The 18236-nt window shown below is 40.5% G+C and overlaps 1 protein-coding gene across 2 annotated transcripts in view; it reads left to right on the forward strand.

Moving 5' to 3' along the window:
* Positions 1-1860: 1860 nt before the first annotated feature.
* LOC138952476 (probable G-protein coupled receptor 75) overlaps positions 1861-18236 on the forward strand; it is a 33080-nt gene continuing 16704 nt past the window's right edge. Inside the window, exon 1 of one of the 2 annotated variants that reach the window (XM_070324153.1) lies at positions 1861-2321. The gene's annotated coding sequence lies outside the window, so the exon portion shown is untranslated. Of the gene's footprint in view, positions 2322-9115; positions 9394-18236 lie in introns of those variants that run through there. The other variant, XM_070324154.1, reaches the window with a different exon arrangement.

An 18236-nucleotide genomic window follows, 5' to 3' on the forward strand; every position in this document is an offset into this window, starting at 1 on the left:
CCGAACACTGAAACTGAGCGCTGAAAGCTCTGTCGTATAATATATTTTGAAACCGAACACTGTACCAAAGGATGGTTGCTCGTTGTGGGAGGACACGAATCAAGAATCAGACTGACTGAGAGATGAGTGGGGAAGGGGGTGGGGGAGGGTGGAGGGGGGTGGGTGAGGAGGGGAAGCAGGAGAAGGAGAAACGGAAAGCTCGGGAGGAACACAGGAATTCCCCAAGCCGGGTGAACAGTGGGCTCGGCGGGCAGTCGCCATGCCTGATTTCCTCCGTCGCTTGGTTCGGATCCAGCGGGCCGTGAGACGTGGTTATGGGCGAATCCCCCCTGTGCCCCCCCGTACCTGTAGGCTTTACCTGCCGCCTTACCTTTACGCAGGCCCGTCCTATTATCACTCTACACTTCAACACAGCCGTTCACAATGGAAAGCCTGGCGATTTTCGGCGCTCAGTTGCGGCACCTACATGTAGTATTCTTTAAAAAAAATTTTAGTATTAAGTTTTATTCGGTCCTACTATGTGTCTTTTCTGTCTGGTTTAATTTTGTTTGACATGTGTTCTGATATGTAATGTTATTGTTCGCGGCGTCTTGCTCTGTTTGTGTGTTTGCGTGTCAGTGTGTGTGTGTGTGTGTGTGTGTGTGTGTGTGTTTTTTTGTTTATCAGCCTGGATCATGTTTTTTTCTTTTCTTTTGTTCCTGTTTTGTCAAAAATAGATAACTTACAAAGTTTAAAAAAAGAAGTATGAATGCGGGTAAAATTAAAGAAAAAGTACTGGATCTTCAAAGATTCAAGAATGTTTTGCAATGCAAAATTGATGCTGGTTATTAAAAAAAAAGTGTTCCAAAATAAAATTGCAATATAAAATTAATGTAAAACTGGGCGAAATGTACAAACATAACGGACATCCTCAGAAGAAAAGAATCAGTTTAAACACACACACACACACACACACACACACACACACTCTCACACACACACACACACACACACACACACACACACACACACATACACACACAAACACACACGCACGCATGCACATAAATAAATAAACAGAAGGAAAAAAGTACAGTACAGTTCCAAGAAATGAGCAAAAATGAAATGACAGTGAATCCAAGAAATATGGGCTTAAAATGTGCCGGTTTAACAAATAGAACAGACGAATGAGCAAACCACATAACGTATAACATTTATTTATTTGTTCTATTATTAAACATCGGTTCGGCAGATTCAAAGGAAATCATGAGGTTATGCTGTTTTGCAGTTGAGAAAGAAAAAATCTCCGCCACCCACAACCAAAAAGAAGTGAATCTAAAGCAATATAGGTGGTTGAACAATTGACAAAAAAGAGCCCTAAAATCTTTCTTTTCGCACTGTCGACACCTTTTGCTGCATCATTCTCTGCATAATTAGGTGCAAGTAGTAAAATAAACCCTCAAAAAGCCCGGCGAGCGCACACTGCGATTGTCACAAGGTTCAGTCAAGCGAGATGATCGAGTCTTCACGCCAATGCTGTATGAAGGAGCGCTGTTATCTCCCTTCCCGCGCCTGACTCTTCACGAAGCTGGATTCGAGGGCACAACGCATGCCCGGGTTTTTCTTTCGACTCCGTCTAAAAGAAGGCTTTAAATTTTAGCTATAGCAAAACCTCGACTTTTTATTCAAACGATAAGAGAACAAAATCTCTCGTGCTTCTTGAATAAATATCAGGTAACTATAGGAGCATTCAGTCATAAATGTCGACTTGGTCGAAAACTAGGCACGAAAACTGCAGCGCAAGTGAACGTTAACGTGACAAGTCCACGTCGGATCCGCGTACATAGTTTTAAAGTTGGTATTGAGGGGCTGGTCGAAACACAACGAACACAAGTTCTCCCAAGAAGCTGACAACAGACTGAGCGGAGAAAAAGAGAGGGAGAAGGGACAGAGAGCGAAAGAGAGAGAGAGAGAGAGAGAGAGAGACTGAGACGAGGGAGTAGCTTGAGTGTGAACACACCTGCCCGCCTCTCTCTTGCGGGCCCGTGCTGCGCTAACAGGGCAATTTACTTGGTTGCAAGCCTCGGATACACGATAGACAAGGGGGCTGTGTGTTGAGCATTGTGAGAAGTGTGTGTACCATTCAACAACTGTCGAACGGAGTGGCAAAACACAACCTTCACTGTGTCGATAACTTCTGGTTCTGCTTCACGTGTGTGCGTGAGTGTGACGGTGTTTTTGTCAGTGAGTTCTGTAGCAGACGATTCATTCATCCTCATCGTGTCGCTGGTTGTAGCAGACGGCTACTGTTGACTGCCAAACTATCGTCTGCTTCGGTTCTGGTTAGTACACACATGTATATCTATATATATAATTGCCTCTTTCGACGTTCATGATACTCCTCGCTGCTTATCTCTGCTTATCTCTGTCAGTTGTGTGTCTTTTCTGTCAAAGTTTTACTTCTTCTGTCCCCCTTTATGCACGGGTCTGTCAGTTACTTCGTTTAGTAGCCGAAGAATGTTCGTCTCAGTGTCGATCGGCCTCAGATTGTGGTAACTGGACTCAGTCAGTTTTTCCCCACTTTCATTTTCTACGAGTGTCTCGATTGAGGTTTGATATTGCGTATTGTTTATGCTGTCATGCCGAACGGAATTTGGAAATTACTGGTGAGAGATAGAATTATTTTGGCGTATCTCAGTTTTAATTTGTTTTGAGTTTGTATCGTGCGAATCTCTGTTAGTGTTCAAGAAGGCACAATGATGGACATGATATCGATATTGGCTATGAGAGTGAACCACGTGTTTCACCAACGATAGAGGTTAACAATGTTTTGGTTCAGTTCATTGTTTCTTTCGCGGCTAATCTTAGCCCAGGCCAGAGATGAGTATACTTGGATAGTTAATGAGAAAGACTTCATGCCAAACGCGGTGCTTTTGTGAATAACGAGAACACAACAATAACAAAATAACAATCAAAATCAGGCCTTTGAAAACTGAAGACGAGTCCGACAAACAATGATGATGATGATGTTGAGGATGATGACTAACTATGATGATAGTGCTCATGTTCCAGACGAAGTCAGTGTTTGTCTGTCTGACTGAGTCGTTCAAGCTGTCTGTTTTTTTAATGTTTACAACAACAACAACAACAACAACAACAATAACAACAACATCAACAACAAAGCAGAAGAGCGATGTCAAACGGTTAAGAAGTTTGAATTGAGCCACCAACTGAACACTTCACTGAGATTGAGAAGCGATCGTTTTTAGGACTGATTTTAGGTTCAGTCGTTCTTCCAATGTGCATCATCTGTGTAGAGATCCGTGTAAGTACGAGCACATTTCCATTTAAAACGGTTCAGCCTTATGGCAACTGACTTAGCTATTAAAAGAATGGGAATTTTCTACCCGATGAATGAATTTTTGACCGCTGAGGCCAGTTTGTGAGGTATTCCACCAACTGCCGTACGTATCGCGCGGCTAAAAGACTTCAGTTTGTTGTTGTTGTTGTTGTTGTTGTTGTTGTTGTTGTTGTTGTTGTTGTTTTTGTTGTAGTTGTTGTTGTTGTTGTTTCAAGAAAGCTGAGTCGCAAAACTGTCGGTTGTTAAAAATCATGATTCTCAGGGTTATAGATATTTTTGATTGTCGTTTTATTTTTTTCTTCTGAGAAGATCGTTACATTTTAGAAGACAATAATCTACAAGTGTACGTGGCACGAGAGCAGGCAACAGTGTTGTCATGATAGCGATTCCCAGCTTGTATCGAAATCTCTGCGGCATCTTTGCTGTGCAATGCTAGGAGTTAATTCTGAGTTGAATTCATATATTTGTGTTGTTGTTGTTGCTCAGTGAAGCAAGTGCTGCTAATTGGTTTGCGCATTCCACCTTCCACGTATATTTTTTGTTTATCGAGTCGCCAGCATAAAACAATTTTATTTTGTTTATCGCCAGCACAATACAAACAAGTCGCGTAAGGCGAAAATACAATATTTAGTCAAGTAGCTGTCGAACTCACAGAATGAAACTGAACGCAATGCAACGCAGCAAGACCGTATACTCGTGGTCCGCTCACGGCATAGGCAGTGAAATTGACAAGAAGAGCGGGGTAGTGGTTACGCTATGCTGCATAGCACGCTTTTCTGTACCTCTCTTCGTTTTAACTTTCTGAGCGTGTTTTTAATCCAAACATATCATATCTATATATTTTTGGAATCAGGAACCGACAAGGAATAAGATGAAAGTGTTTTTAAATTGATTTCGAAAAAAAAAATTTGATAATAATTTTTATATATTTAATTTTCAGAGCTTGTTTTTAATCCGAATATAACATATTTATATGTTTTTGGAATCAGCAAATGATGGAGAATAAGATAAACGTAAATTTGGATTGTTTTATAAATTTTTATTTTTTTTTTACAATTTTCAGATTTTTAATGACCAAAGTCATTAATTAATTTTTAAGCCACCAAGCTGAAATGCAATACCGAACCCCGGGCTTCGTCGAAGAGTACTTGACCAAAATTTCAACCAATTTGGTTGAAAAATGAGGGCGTGACAGTGCCGCCTCAACTTTCACGAAAAGCCGGATATGACGTCATCAAAGACATTTATCAAAAAAATGAAAAAAACGTTCGGGGATTTCATACCCAGGAACTCTCATGTCAAATTTCATAAAGATCGGTCCAGTAGTTTAGTCTGAATCGCTCTACACACACACACACACACACAGACACACACACACACAGACACACGCACATACACCACGACCCTCGTTTCGATTCCCCCTCGATGTTAAAATATTTAGTCAAAACTTGACTAAATATAAAAACACACACAAACACAACACCAAGCCAGTAACCTGTATCCCCGATATTTCAATTGACGAAGAAGAATATGAAGCTTAAAGACTGTTCGAAATAATTTGAGGAAGGCTCCCTATTTATTATGTATATATTTATTTACCTACTCAGTTATTAGTTTATTTATTCGTTTATTTATTGATTTTTTTCTTCGTGTATTTTTTTTATTAATTCATTTATTCATTCATTTAGTTATCTACCTTTGTCAACGTTGTTGTTGTTACCGAGAGAAGTGTATTTAAGGTGGTGTCAACGGTTAATTTGTCAACTGTGGAAGACCTGCGCCGAACCTGCGAGTTCATACAATCAGCAGGCCTATTATTTGGACACAACCGTCGAACGCTGAAGAAGAAGAAGGTTATTTTGTCATTCTGTAAAAGAGGGTTCTTGTTTTACGGGAGAAAGAGACAGATAGAAGGAAGCTGGTGTCAGTAGCTCGTAGACGGTTTACAAAGATGTGGAAAAAGTGAGTGGGAAAAAGCACGGTGAACAGAGGTGTCTAACGTTCATCACTGCCACTGAGAACATTGAAAGGGACCAATCTTAATCAAATGAGGTAGAGCACTATTTGAAAATATGAGAAAATATTTTATACGAAAACTGATTCTATCAAGATAAGTTTTGTGTGAATATTTGTTTGTCTGTTCACTTAAAAGACCGTTGGGTCGACATATCTGTGAATGTATTGTTTTGTCAATAACAAACGTTCCAACAACCTACCTTTCTTGTTTTTTGATTCTAAAATATGAGAAACAAAGCGACGTCTTAGAATGAAAGTTGCTTGTTCATTTCAATGCTTGTAATAACTCCCAGATGCCGAGAAATTGGCTTCGTAGAAGTCTCACTTACTCTTGTTGCACATATGTGTGTCGTATGCATTTAAAGCGCTTGCGTCTCTTTGTTTCTCAGATTTTAACGGGAACAGTTCATCCTGAACGCAGTTTTTTTACCTTCACTGCCACATCTTAGAAATCTGGCGAGGAAAGTGATCTTTGAAGAAGGTCCCAACCTTCATTGTGGCATCTTGGACAGTTTAGTTGGAAAAAGAGTTGTCAACAGACTTGTCTGCCTTCATCGGGGCCTCTGACAACATGCAGTGGACAAAGTTCATTCTGCGCGAGGTTTTATACTTTTCTTGCAACATCTGAGAAAGTTTTGATGGACGTTTCGTATCTTTATTGTCGCTTATGTGACAGTGTAGGAGAGAGAAAAAAAAGTGCATTGTCTCATCAAATAAAGTTTAGTGGAAAAAGTTCATTTTGAACAAGGTTATACCTCCATGTCCACCGCTGAGAAAGGTTCGAGGGAAACAAATGCACTCTGAACAAGACTTCCCTCCCGTCATTGCCGCGAGAGAAAAGAAAAGCACATTACATTCATTGCCCTCGTGTCTGGAAAGTCAGCAACAAAAAAGGGGTAATTTAAACACACTTCGCCCTTGCCTTTTCTTTTTGTTCCGCCCGCCCTGTCCCCAGCCTGAAATGTTCTACACTACAGTGGAACCCCTCTTTTAAGATCTCAAAAACAATGAGAAAATCAGGTCTGGAATAAAAGAGAGTCTTAAAATAGAGGGGAACCTACACAGCTCATGAACAATTAATCACATCTGAAAAAAAAGCAAAGTCTTAAAATGGAGGTAAATTTACAGATGTGATGAACGAAAAAAACCTGAAAAAAGCAAGGTCTTAAAATGGAGGTAAATTTACAGATGTGATGAACAAAAAAACTGAAAAAAGCAAGGTCTTAAAATGGAGGTAAATTTACAGATGTGATGAACAAAAAAACTGAAAAAGCAAGGTCTTAAAATGGAGGTAAATTTACAGATGTGATGAACAAAAAAACTGAAAAAGCAAGGTCTTAAAATGGAGGTAAATTTACAGATGTGATGAACAAAAAAACTGAAAAAAGCAAGGTCTTAAAATGGAGGTAAATTTACAGATGTGATGAACAAAAAACCTGAAAAAGCAAGGTCTTAAGGGAGAGAGTCTTAAGAAAATGGAAGTACATTAACAGATGTGATGAACAGAGAATCCGAGAAGGCAAGGCCTTAAAAGGTCTTGATAGGCAGGAATGTCGTTAGACGTCGACAGCCGGTGTAACACGAGAAAATTACTCCCACGAGATTTTTACTCCGGAGTAAAAATTTCGTACGAAAATGTTACTCCCTTTACGAAAAAAGCACTCCCCCATTACACGAGAAAATTACTCCCCACGACAGGTGAGTTCCGAGTTAACATTTCGTACACAAATGTTACTCCCCTGACGAATAAAAAACGAATAAATTACTTCACCCTAACACGAGCAATTTAACTTCCCATGCCAGGTGTACGAAATTTATACTCCCTTGTCCCCTGTTAGTCTTGGTGGTGGAAGTGGTGGAGGGAGGGTAGCGCGACATACGTTTGCGCGAGATCACATATTGGCATTATACCTTCGCCCGCATCCCATTTTCGCGTACGAGATTTTTACTGGAAGTAAAAAAAAATGGGGAGTAAAAATTTCGTGGAGGGAGTAATTTGTTCGTGCCTTGGGGAGTTCTTTTCTCGTACGAAAAATTTACTCGGAGTAAGAATTTCGTACGAAATGTTTACTCCGGAGTAAATTTTTCGTGGAGTAAAAATTTCGTGTTACACCGGCAAAACGCCGAAACTTCTTTCAAAACATTTGCTGTCATTTTGACAGAACTGCCCAGCGTTTCACTGTGTGGAAAAGTGGAATCCAAGGACTGCCTTAATCTACCAAAAACGGCCGAAACGACTAAGGCTATTGCGACAGTTTTGCCGAAATAAATAAATAAAGCCTAATAAAATGTTTTGTATAGGGAGGTTCCAGTGTATTAGGAGTCGGGTGGGTGGCGCTCTCGCGAGTTCGATTGTCGCTAGTCTTCTGTGACAAATTGACTGTAATTCCTCTCCCCCTCCCTCCCCCTCCTTCCGATCCCCTCTTTCTTCCCCATTCTGTGTCCTCTTGCTAATGCATTCCTTTCTTTGCCGCGTCGTGCACCGGGCGCCCCGTAGAGAATAATCAAGTTATAAAGTCTCTTTTTCTCTCTTCCCCTTCTCTCTCTCTTTCTTTGCTACGTATGGCGACACGTTACTGCTAAAAGTGAACATTATAAACACTTGCAGTAAACTTTGTTATTGTCACTTATAATTTCGAAGATCACCAATGGATTACCAATAGTTTCCAAGGTAAGAACAGTTGTGGCATTTTGCGAAAGTATATTTCAGTCAAAAGTTGTTGCGTTCAAAGAACACATGCATTAATCTTCGTTATTACTGTTCAATGATAAAATAAATAAGAACATTGCTGAATTACCGATGTCTTGCAAGAAAATAACGATCGCGACTTTTGACAAGTGCATGCTGTTGATTAGCGAAGAGCGTACTTACTAAAATTAAAAAAAAACCCACTAAATTTGTTTTGTTTTTTGTCACCAAGAATTACACCAATTAAACGCTTTTTAATTGCCTATGTCTTGTTTCTGTAACTAAATTATTTAAGAGCACTGTGACTAGCCCATGTTTTTCTTCAAAACAACAGGACTTTTCACACATGCGCAGCGTTGGCATGATATCGGGTATGAGTGAAAGTACACAGATCACAGTGAATCTTTTTTAATCGTCAGTACTCAACAAAGATCACTGCTGAGTTGTCGATATACCTCTAAGAAAATATTGAGTAGGACTTCCAGCGTATGCATGCAAAAGGTGATAGAGTACGAAGTGATATTTGCTAATTTCATTAATAATGTCGAAGAATAACCCCAAAATGCCGGTTTAACCTTGTTCTTCGTGTGTTGTACGTTTGAGTCACTTCTCATTTAGTACACTTGTGCCAGAAGTCTTTTCTTTTTCCCTTTTCTTTGTTCTTTGTGTGTTCTTGCAAAAAATTGGTTATATACCAGTGATTTAAAAAAATCTGTACCAGTGATTAGTCATGACAAAGATGAATGTGTACTTTTCTTGTCATTAATTTTCACTCTGTGCTAAACTAATGGACGACCAAAAGTCGGAACCGTTATTATTTTGTGTATCATTATATTGTATTTGAATTATTTTGGAAGATGCAGCATTGCAGCAGTAATCTTTTTAATTATCAGTGGCAATAACAAAAATCACGGTGGTCTTCGTAATTGTCACTTTTGCCGCGGGTATGCCGCCATACCCGTGTCACAACGCGGCAGCTACTTGACTCCCGTGGCCCGCGTTGTGAGGAGTGCTTTAGGAAGCAGTGTATGGTAGGAGGAAAGTGTCTTTTTGAGGACTGCGCCGCACTGTATAATAGACACAAGTCCTCCCCGCGCTCTTGAAAGAGAAGGAAAAATCTGTTCAGAAAAGGGACTCGGCGAGTTTGTCTTCTCGAGTGTTTGGTCAGGTTTTGGCCTCTTGTTGACATTTTTCTAGCGTCGTGCTATACAGAGATCTTGGAACAGTTGCGAGATAGTTTTGTGTGATAACAGCAACTCGGAGGTACTCACTGGAGGTGTGGGTCTCTGTTGTTACATGCATGTGCTTTTGGGGGATGTTTACTCGTGCGCTGTGGAGTGTTAAACAGGTAATCACTTGTTTTTATTGGCATCACAAGGTAACGATACAGCGAAAAGATATATATACATATTTAACACTTTAGGTCCTTGAATGTTGAACAAGTAAAATGATACAAGTCTAATGATCTCCATCCCATAAATGTCGGGGAAATGCTGGATTTTAGATTATACATAAACATAAATGAAAATTTAAGTCTTTGTACAAAACATTGGTGTCACAAAAATGTGTCTTCATTTTTTGGTTTAAGACATTTTTCCACCAATAGTCACTGTGTGGTATTCTGCCAAAATGTAGAGAACAGTCAAAAATTGATTTTTTTGGTGAGAAAGTTGTCATAACATGTCTTCTCAAGAGGAACTGTTGTCGTCAAGGTTTTTGCGACTTTTTTTCTTTTTTTTTGTGGGGGGGGGGGGGGGCATCCAATTAGTAAGTAAATTTTAAGGGGCTTATTGTCCGTCAGGTCTTAATTGGACATGAATTGGTTTATACGATTCGAGTTTTTACGCCCTCACGGATTTTGATGTATGCGTGTTTAGGTGGTATTAGCCATCTGCAGTTATGGTAGAATGACCAAGATATTTAACGTGCCATTGTGGTGACACGGGGGTGAGAGATGGATACCGTCTCTGGGTCTGCACATAAAGTTCGTCCCGGCCCGGATTCGAACCAGCGACCTTTCGATCACAAGTCCAGTGCTCTACCACCTGAGCTACCCGGGCCCCCCAATCCAAATAATTTACTCAGCAATGTTATAAATCCTTCACTGACCATTACGTGGTAACCGTGGAGATGGAATATGCTCTGTATACAGGGATGTAGTTTAGCATTGGCAGTATGCAAAACGCCGACATGTCAACATTTTTTTTAAATCGCTGAAACCTTTGCCGTAATTTTGTGAGATGTACCAAACTTTTGTCCCCCTCTTTCGGTTGCGGAGAGGTTAGGCTTGTTGTTGTTTTCATACTTAAACATAAACATTGTATGATGATATAATGATGTAAACAGAAATAATAAATTGTTTACACCAAGGAAAAGTATTAAAACATGTATGGCCATTTTGGCAAATCAAGTGTGCCGATGAAAATAATCTATGTAACATCCCGGCATGAAGGAAGATATCCTGCACGAGTTGTGTATTAGTAGTATCAAGTGGGACATGTTGTTTGTTGTATGTTTACCAGGGTTTGCTAGTGTGTGATAGGGTTCGTGTCCGTCTGAAGATGTTAGTTTCTTTGTTAGTCCTGTGTTGACAACTCTTCGACAAGCGCTTAGAACTGTACCCACGGAATACGCGCTATATAAGCTTCATATTGATGGATACAGAGGAATGGTGTGCGGGGATGTTGAGATAGGGATAGTGGGAAGCTGGATGGATTAGTTTTGGTTGGTGTAAGATGAGTAAAGTAAGTAATATTTTACTCTTGCAATTGCAGTTCGTAAAGCACATAATTGTCTTCTTTAATTGACTCGAGTCTGAAGTTGACTTCGCGAAGACTTCGCAAAATCTTTTTACCAATAATTCAGCGCCAACACTTCGTGCAGCGAGCTTCGTGGAGTAGACTTCGCGAAGTCGATTGTGCCCTATTGATTAATTTAATATAAGGCTTTAATGTACCGTTTGTGCGTCGAATTACGCACATATGTTTTGACGTTGTCTTCATTCGGTTTTGTGATGACTTGCGTGTTTGCGTTAGATGCATGGGGACTATAAAAATGATGTTTTCTCGCTTGATCTGTGTGTAGATGGTCACCGAGGGGAAAATCAAGTTATAGCAACAGATATATACGTTATTATATTCGTATTGTATGTTTACATTTTTATATTCGTTTTTGTGTGTGTCAATTTCTGCTTGCACCCGTTTTCAAGAGGAACACACATGGTCTACCGTTGTATGCAAGCAATATTTCTGTCTGTTAATAGTTCCACCGACGTGTATCTAGCCAAGCAACCTGCTGACAGTTGAATAAGAACAGCTGCACCAGGTGAAAACATGCAAACGTGAGCACAGTCACACATGACGGAAAACACGGTGGCGTCAGGTAAAAGGAGAAAGGTCACAGGAACAGCGGCTGATGGTTTGAAAGTTGGAATGGTTTGAAACAAATGCACAAATATTCACCTGAGTGGACCAAAACAGCAACAGGGAAATTCTTGCTAAAAAAAAAATCACCACTAGTAAAACATCATTCTGTGTGTTAGTGCTCATTGCAAATTATGATATAAACGGTTTCTTCAGTGCTGTGAGGTCCGTTTTCATTTTTTGCTATTATTAATTTTTATTCTGTTAAAATGCGAAACGAACGATTTTGTGTAACTGTCGCTTCCTGTTGTCACGTGTTTTGGACGCTTCTGGTTTTGTTGTTGTTTAGTGGATCTAGCCTTTTCTCTTTTTTATGGATCCTCAACAACAACAAAACAAACAAGTCGCGTAAGGCGAAAATACAACATTTAGTCAAGCTGTCGAACTCACAGAATGAAACTGAACGCAATGCAATTTTTCAGCAAGACCGTATACTCGTAGCATCGTCAGTCCACCGCTCGTGGCAAAGGCAGTGAAATTGACAAGAAGAGCGGGGTAGTAGTTGCACTGAGAAGGATAGCACGCTTTTCCGTACCTCTCTTCGTTTTAACTTTCTGAGCGTGTTTTTGAGTCACTTGAGAAAAAGTGACTCTATGTAATCGGTCAGTGTTAGTCTGTCCGGCCGGCCGGCCGTCCGGCCGGCCGTCCGTAGACACCACCTTAACGTTGGACTTTTCTCGGAAACTATCAAAGCGATCGGGCTCATATTTTGTTTAGTCGTGACCTCCAATGACCTCTACACTTTAACGATGGTTTCGTTGACCTTTGACCTTTTTCAAGGTCACAGGTCAGCGTCAAAGGAAAAATTAGACATTTTATATCTTTGACAAAGTTCATCGGATGTGATTGAAACTTTGTAGGATTATTCTTTACATCAAAGTATTTACATCTGTAGCCTTTTACGAACGTTATCAGAAAAACAAGGGAGATAACTAGCCTTTTCTGTTCGGCAACACACAACTTAACGTTGGGCTTTTCTCGGAAACTATAAAAGTGACCGGGCTCAAATTTTATGTGAACGTGACTCATTGTGTTGTGAATAGCAATTTCTTCCTGTCCATCTGATGCCTCATATAATATTCAGAACTGCGAAAGTGACTCGATCGAGCGTTTGCTCTTCTTGTTAATCCAAACATATCATATCTATATGTTTTTGGAATCAGGAACCGACAAGGAATAAGATGAAAGTGTTTTTAAGTTGATTTCGAAAATTTAATTTTGATCATAATTTTTATATTTTTAATTTTCAGAGCTTGTTTTTAATCCAAATATAACATACTAGAGGAATACCCGGCTTCGCCGGGGTGAATCGCGAGACAGAGACAGACAGCGTGGCCAAATGTAACCGAGTGCCGAAACACCACAATCATATTTGAAGCCGAAGTCCACTCAAACGGGATTGAGAATAACTGTTATGGCTTCTGGAAGGAAGGCCTGATTATTCAGTCACACGCCAATGCCGCCAGACCACATCACAAACAGAACTCTACAATCCACAGGTGTTGCCCACACACACACACAAACACACACACACACACACAGAGAAGCCGTATATATATATGTATATCTATATCTATAAATATATAGAGATAGGTGACAGTGTATTTTTCGCGTGGCTATAAATTGATTCGACCTTTTCACTTTGACAGTAAGAACAACTTCCGGGTGCAAGGGAAGCGTTCTGGACAGCGCAGTGACATTCTAAAAATAGTAACGTAGTAACGGGAATATGGATTGACGCCACACGAAGGAAGGGAGATAAACGCTGAAAACACTGGAGAAGATAAAGAGAAAAACCCAAATCGGTTCAGCGCTTCGCGCTGAGAGCACGTGTTGTAATATCTCATGTCGAGTCCCATCGCTGTCGACGACGCCAAATGTAACCGAGTGCCGAAACACCACAATCATATGTGAAGCCGAAGTCCACTCAAACGGGATTGAGAATAACTGTTATGGCTTCTGGAAGGAAGGCCTGAACATATATAGACACACACCAATGCCGCCAGACCACATCACAAACAGAACTCTACAATCCACAGGTGTTGCCCACACACACACACAAACACACACACACACACACACAGAGAAGCCGTATATTATATGTATATCTATATCTATAAATATATAGAGATAGGTGACAGTGTATTTTTCGCGTGGCTATAAATTGATTCGACCTTTTCACTTTGACTGTAAGAACAACTTACGGGTGCAAGGGAAGCGTTCTGGACAGCGCAGTGACATTCTAAAAATAGTAACGTAGTCAGTAACGGGAATATGGATTGAAGCCACACGAAGGAAGGGAGATAAACGCAAAACACTGGAGAAGATAAGGAAGAGTTACTGGGAATGGTGAAATGAACAGAAAAACCAAAATCGGTTCAGCGCTGCGCGCTGAGAGCACGTGTTGAAATATCTCAGTCGATGAGGTTGTGTCCGGGGTGTAGCTGAATACGGTGTCCAAATTTGAAAAAGATCCACCGAGAACTTTGGCGTTGTGATGTGGTCTAGCGGCTTTGGTGTGTCGGTATGGGGGCCCGGGTAGCTCAGGTGGAACCAAAATCGGTTCAGCGCTGCGCGCTGAGAGCACGTGTTGAAATATCTCATCGATGAGGTTGTGTCCGGGTTCTCTCTGAATAAGCCCACCAAATTTGAAGCAGATCCATCGAGAACTTTGGCCGTGCATCGCGCACAGACAGACAGACACACAGACACACAGACACTAGTCGTATATATATATAGATTTATATGTTTTTGGAATCAGAAAATGATGAAGAATAAGATGAACGTAAATTTGGATCGTTTTATAATTTTTTTAATTTTTTTTACAACTTTCAGATTTTTAATGACCAAAGTCATGAATTAATTTTTAAGCCACCAAGCTGAAATGCAATACCGAAGTCCAGCCTTCGTCGAAGATTGCTTGGCCAAAATTTCAATCAATTTGATTGAAAAATGAGGGTGTGACAGTGCCGCCTCAACTTTTACAAAAAGCCGGATATGACGTCATCAAAGGTATTTGTCGAAAAAAAGAAAAAAACGTCCGGGGATATCATTCCCAGGAACTCTCATGTCAAATTTCATAAAGATCGGTCCAGTAGTTTGGTCTGAATCGCTCTACACACACACACACACGCACAGACAGACAGACACACAAACACACACACTCACACACACCACACACACACACACACACACACACACACACACACACACACACACACACACACACACACACACACACACACACACACACACACACGCACACACACACACATACACCACGACCCTCGTCTCGATTCCCCCTCTATGTTAAAACATTTACGGATTTAGTCAAAACTTGACTAAATGTAAAAACAAGATTGACAAAATGCGTTGACATGTCAGCGTTTGCAAACAAGTCATCCCCAGGAAAAAATATTATGTTCACCTTTTCCCCAACTTCTTCCGGACGCTTTTTCTTCACGCGCACTCTCTCTGCCTTGATAATTTCATGGATTAGGTCTCTTCCCTCCTTCTGCATGCCCCATCCTTTTGGACCTAGAGCTTTAATGAGCCCAATGACTGCCGCGGTATCCAATGTCAGAAGCTTATCTGGGACTTGCGTAACCTTAGCCCTTGGCGCGCACGCCCTGTTTAATTGCATCTTCCGTCTTCAAAGCCCCCTAATCGGACGGTGCCAGAGGAGATTTCCCTGTTACTTACAACTCAGTGCCCTGGGGCCAGAGAGAGTTTCGCGCGAGTGTACTTTGGTGAATCAAGGGCTTGAAGGTTTGAGGAGTGGGAGCGTTTGGGAATTGATTGGACTATCATGATTGCAGTTAGTACTTTGGTGAACCAAGGGCTTCAATGTTTCAGGAGTGGGAGCTTTGTGGAATTGCTTGGACTATTACAGTAAGTACTTTGGTGAATCAAGGGCTTCAATGTTTCAGGAGTGAGAGCTTTTTGGAATTGCTTGGACTATTGCAGTAAGTAATTTGATGAATCAAGGGCTTCAAGGTTTCAGGAGTGGGATCTTTTTCGAATTGCTTGGATTATTGCACTGCGCAATTTAATGAGTCAAGATTTCCGGAATGGAAGCTTTTGGGAATTGCTTCAGGGACTTGCTTGGACTACTGCAGTGAGTTATTTGATGAGCCAAGGGCTACAAGGTTTCAGGAGTAGGAGATTTTGGGAACTCAAGCGCTTGCTACGACCACTGCAATGAGTAATTTGGAGAGTTTTGGACTCTTGCAGTGAGTAGTTTGGATAGTAGTAGAAGGATAAATTTGATGTATTATGGTGTCGAGGTCTGTTGGGATAGCTGTTCGCCTAGTTTGGCCTCACTAGCTGAAGTCCTAGGCTGCATGCAACTCTGGGTTGAAGATGCGCGCGTCTCGGTCCATTTTATTCTTCTGAGGTATGGTTGATACTGCGTTCCCCTTTTTATTAGAAGTGTTATTGAAATTGTCGAAGTGAAGAAAAAACCACCTGAAGAAATTGACGTTCAACAGTGTAAATGACACGAGAACACAATGATGATGGGCGGTACGAGGTACTAGATTTGAGAAGTTGTTTAAACTGTACCCCCTCACACCAATCTGTTTCTGCAGACACGATCATCTGCGTCGTATTGGGAAAAGGCGAGGAGATGATAGTGAAGAAAGAAGAAAAAGAGGAAGAAGAGACCAAAGGAAAAAAGAGTGCAAAAAAGGGCGAGGCGATGATAGACAGCAGTGGTGGCACACAGTGGCGAATGTGAGAAGAGTCAGGGGAAGGCCAGAGGAATGTATGTTGTATTTTGCGGTCTGTTTTGCTCGTTGTGTTTAGGATTTGATCACGCCAAAGTCAACAGGGCTGATGTTTCATGATGCTTGCTTTCTTGTCAGCACTTCTCAGACTCTATTGCTTACATCTCCTCTCCCAGTCTCTCTCTGTCTTTCTCTTTCTGTTTGTCTTGATATTTGTGTGTGTGTGTGTGTGTGTGTGTGTGTGTGTGTGTGTGTGTGTTCGTTTTTTGTCTGTCTGACTGTCTATCCGTCCGTCCATCCATCCATCCGTTTGTCTTTCTCTGTCTTTAACTGTCTGTCTGTCTGTCTGTCTGTCTGTCTGTCTGTCTGTCTGTCTGTCTGTCTGTGTCTTTCAGTTTGTTTATCTGTCTGTCTTCCCCCTCCCACAATTGTGCCACTAATGAGTGATCTTTACTCGAGAAATCGACTCCATTAGCAGCTGCACATCATGCCTTCCGTAAAGTAATATTGTGTTTCGGTAACCGAGTTACTGGAACATCGTAACACAATTTGGCACCGCAAGAAAGCTTTAAAAGTGTTAGGTAACTAGACGAGTCAGTCGCACATAAGGTCCGGAAATAAGACAACGCCAAAAAAATGAGAAAAAAGGATGAATCAGAACAAGAAGAACAAAAAGAACAAGAAGAAAACAAAGAATAAGAAGTACATGGAAAAACGTGGAAGGGAGAAAGGAAGTATATCAATGGGTGCCCTGGGGCACTTCTTCCATCGTTTCTAAGCCAATACATATATATATATACCGGATATTTATTTTACCGTAATTAAAGATACCCACTCCCCCTCCATTTTCCCTTCTAAATCTTCTTGCAAACTTTTGCAGGTCATATAGAGTTTTAGAGTCACTGCAATTATCCTTCAGCTTGAATGCGCATACCACGAGTCAAGACTGAGCATGGCTGTTTCCTGTGGGGAGAATGAGTTTTTTCTTCTTCTCTTTTTCTTTTTTTGCTTTACTGAATGAATCTTTGCTATTTCCATCTGTGGAAACAATATTCCTCTAGCTTGGCGTGTCTCGCAAAGACTGACCTTTCCTGAAGTAACCAGGGATCTTGTTGTTATGTTCAAACATTATGCCGCGAGATCAACCTTGTACTTTTCAATGAATATAACAATAACAATAACAATAGCAACACTTTATTGTCCATAACAATATGACATACAACTGGAAATATTTCTTTGACATCCTTTGACAAACTTTGCTAAATGTTTTCCCCTCTTGCATTTCTGGTCGAAATTTCCTTATTGTGCCACGACAGATGAAAATCAGTAGAGGCAGAGAAATAAAAGGATTCGAGATGTAGGAAGGCCTTCCATTTTCCACGATCTGGACCCCAAAACATATGAAAATAAGTCAGTGGAGTTATGAGCATGAACGCAGAACAGGAAGCCAGCAAGGCACAATGCGAGAAATCAAACAGCAAGAAGAAAGGGAAATGGAAGCAAGAAAAGAAACAAGTCGCGTAAGGCGAAATTACAACATTTAGTCAAGCTGTCGAACTAACAGAATGAAACTGAACTCACTGCATTTTTACAGCAAGAGCGTATACTCGTAGCATCGTCAGTCCACCGCTCGATGCACAGGTAGTGAAATTGACAAGAAGAGCGGGGGTAGTAGTTGCGCTCAGAAGGATAGCACGCTTTTCTTTATCTCTATTCTTTTTAACTTTCTGAGCGTGTTTTTAATCCAAACATATCACATCTATATGTTTTTGGAATCAGGAACCCACAAGGAATAAGATGAAATTGTTTTTAAATCGATTTCGGAAATTTTATTTTAATAATAATTTTTATATTTTTAATTTTCAGAGCTTGTTTTTAATCCGAATATAACATATTTATATGTTTTTGGAATCAGAAAATGATGAAGAATAAGATAAACGTAAATTTGGATCGTTTTAAAGAATTTTTTATTTTTTTACAATTTTCAGATTTTTAATGACCAAAGTCATGAATTAATTTTTAAGCCACCAAGCTGAAATGCA

The sequence above is a fragment of the Littorina saxatilis genome, linkage group LG17, assembly GCF_037325665.1.
Source record: "Littorina saxatilis isolate snail1 linkage group LG17, US_GU_Lsax_2.0, whole genome shotgun sequence".
NCBI lineage: Eukaryota > Metazoa > Mollusca > Gastropoda > Littorinimorpha > Littorinidae > Littorina > Littorina saxatilis.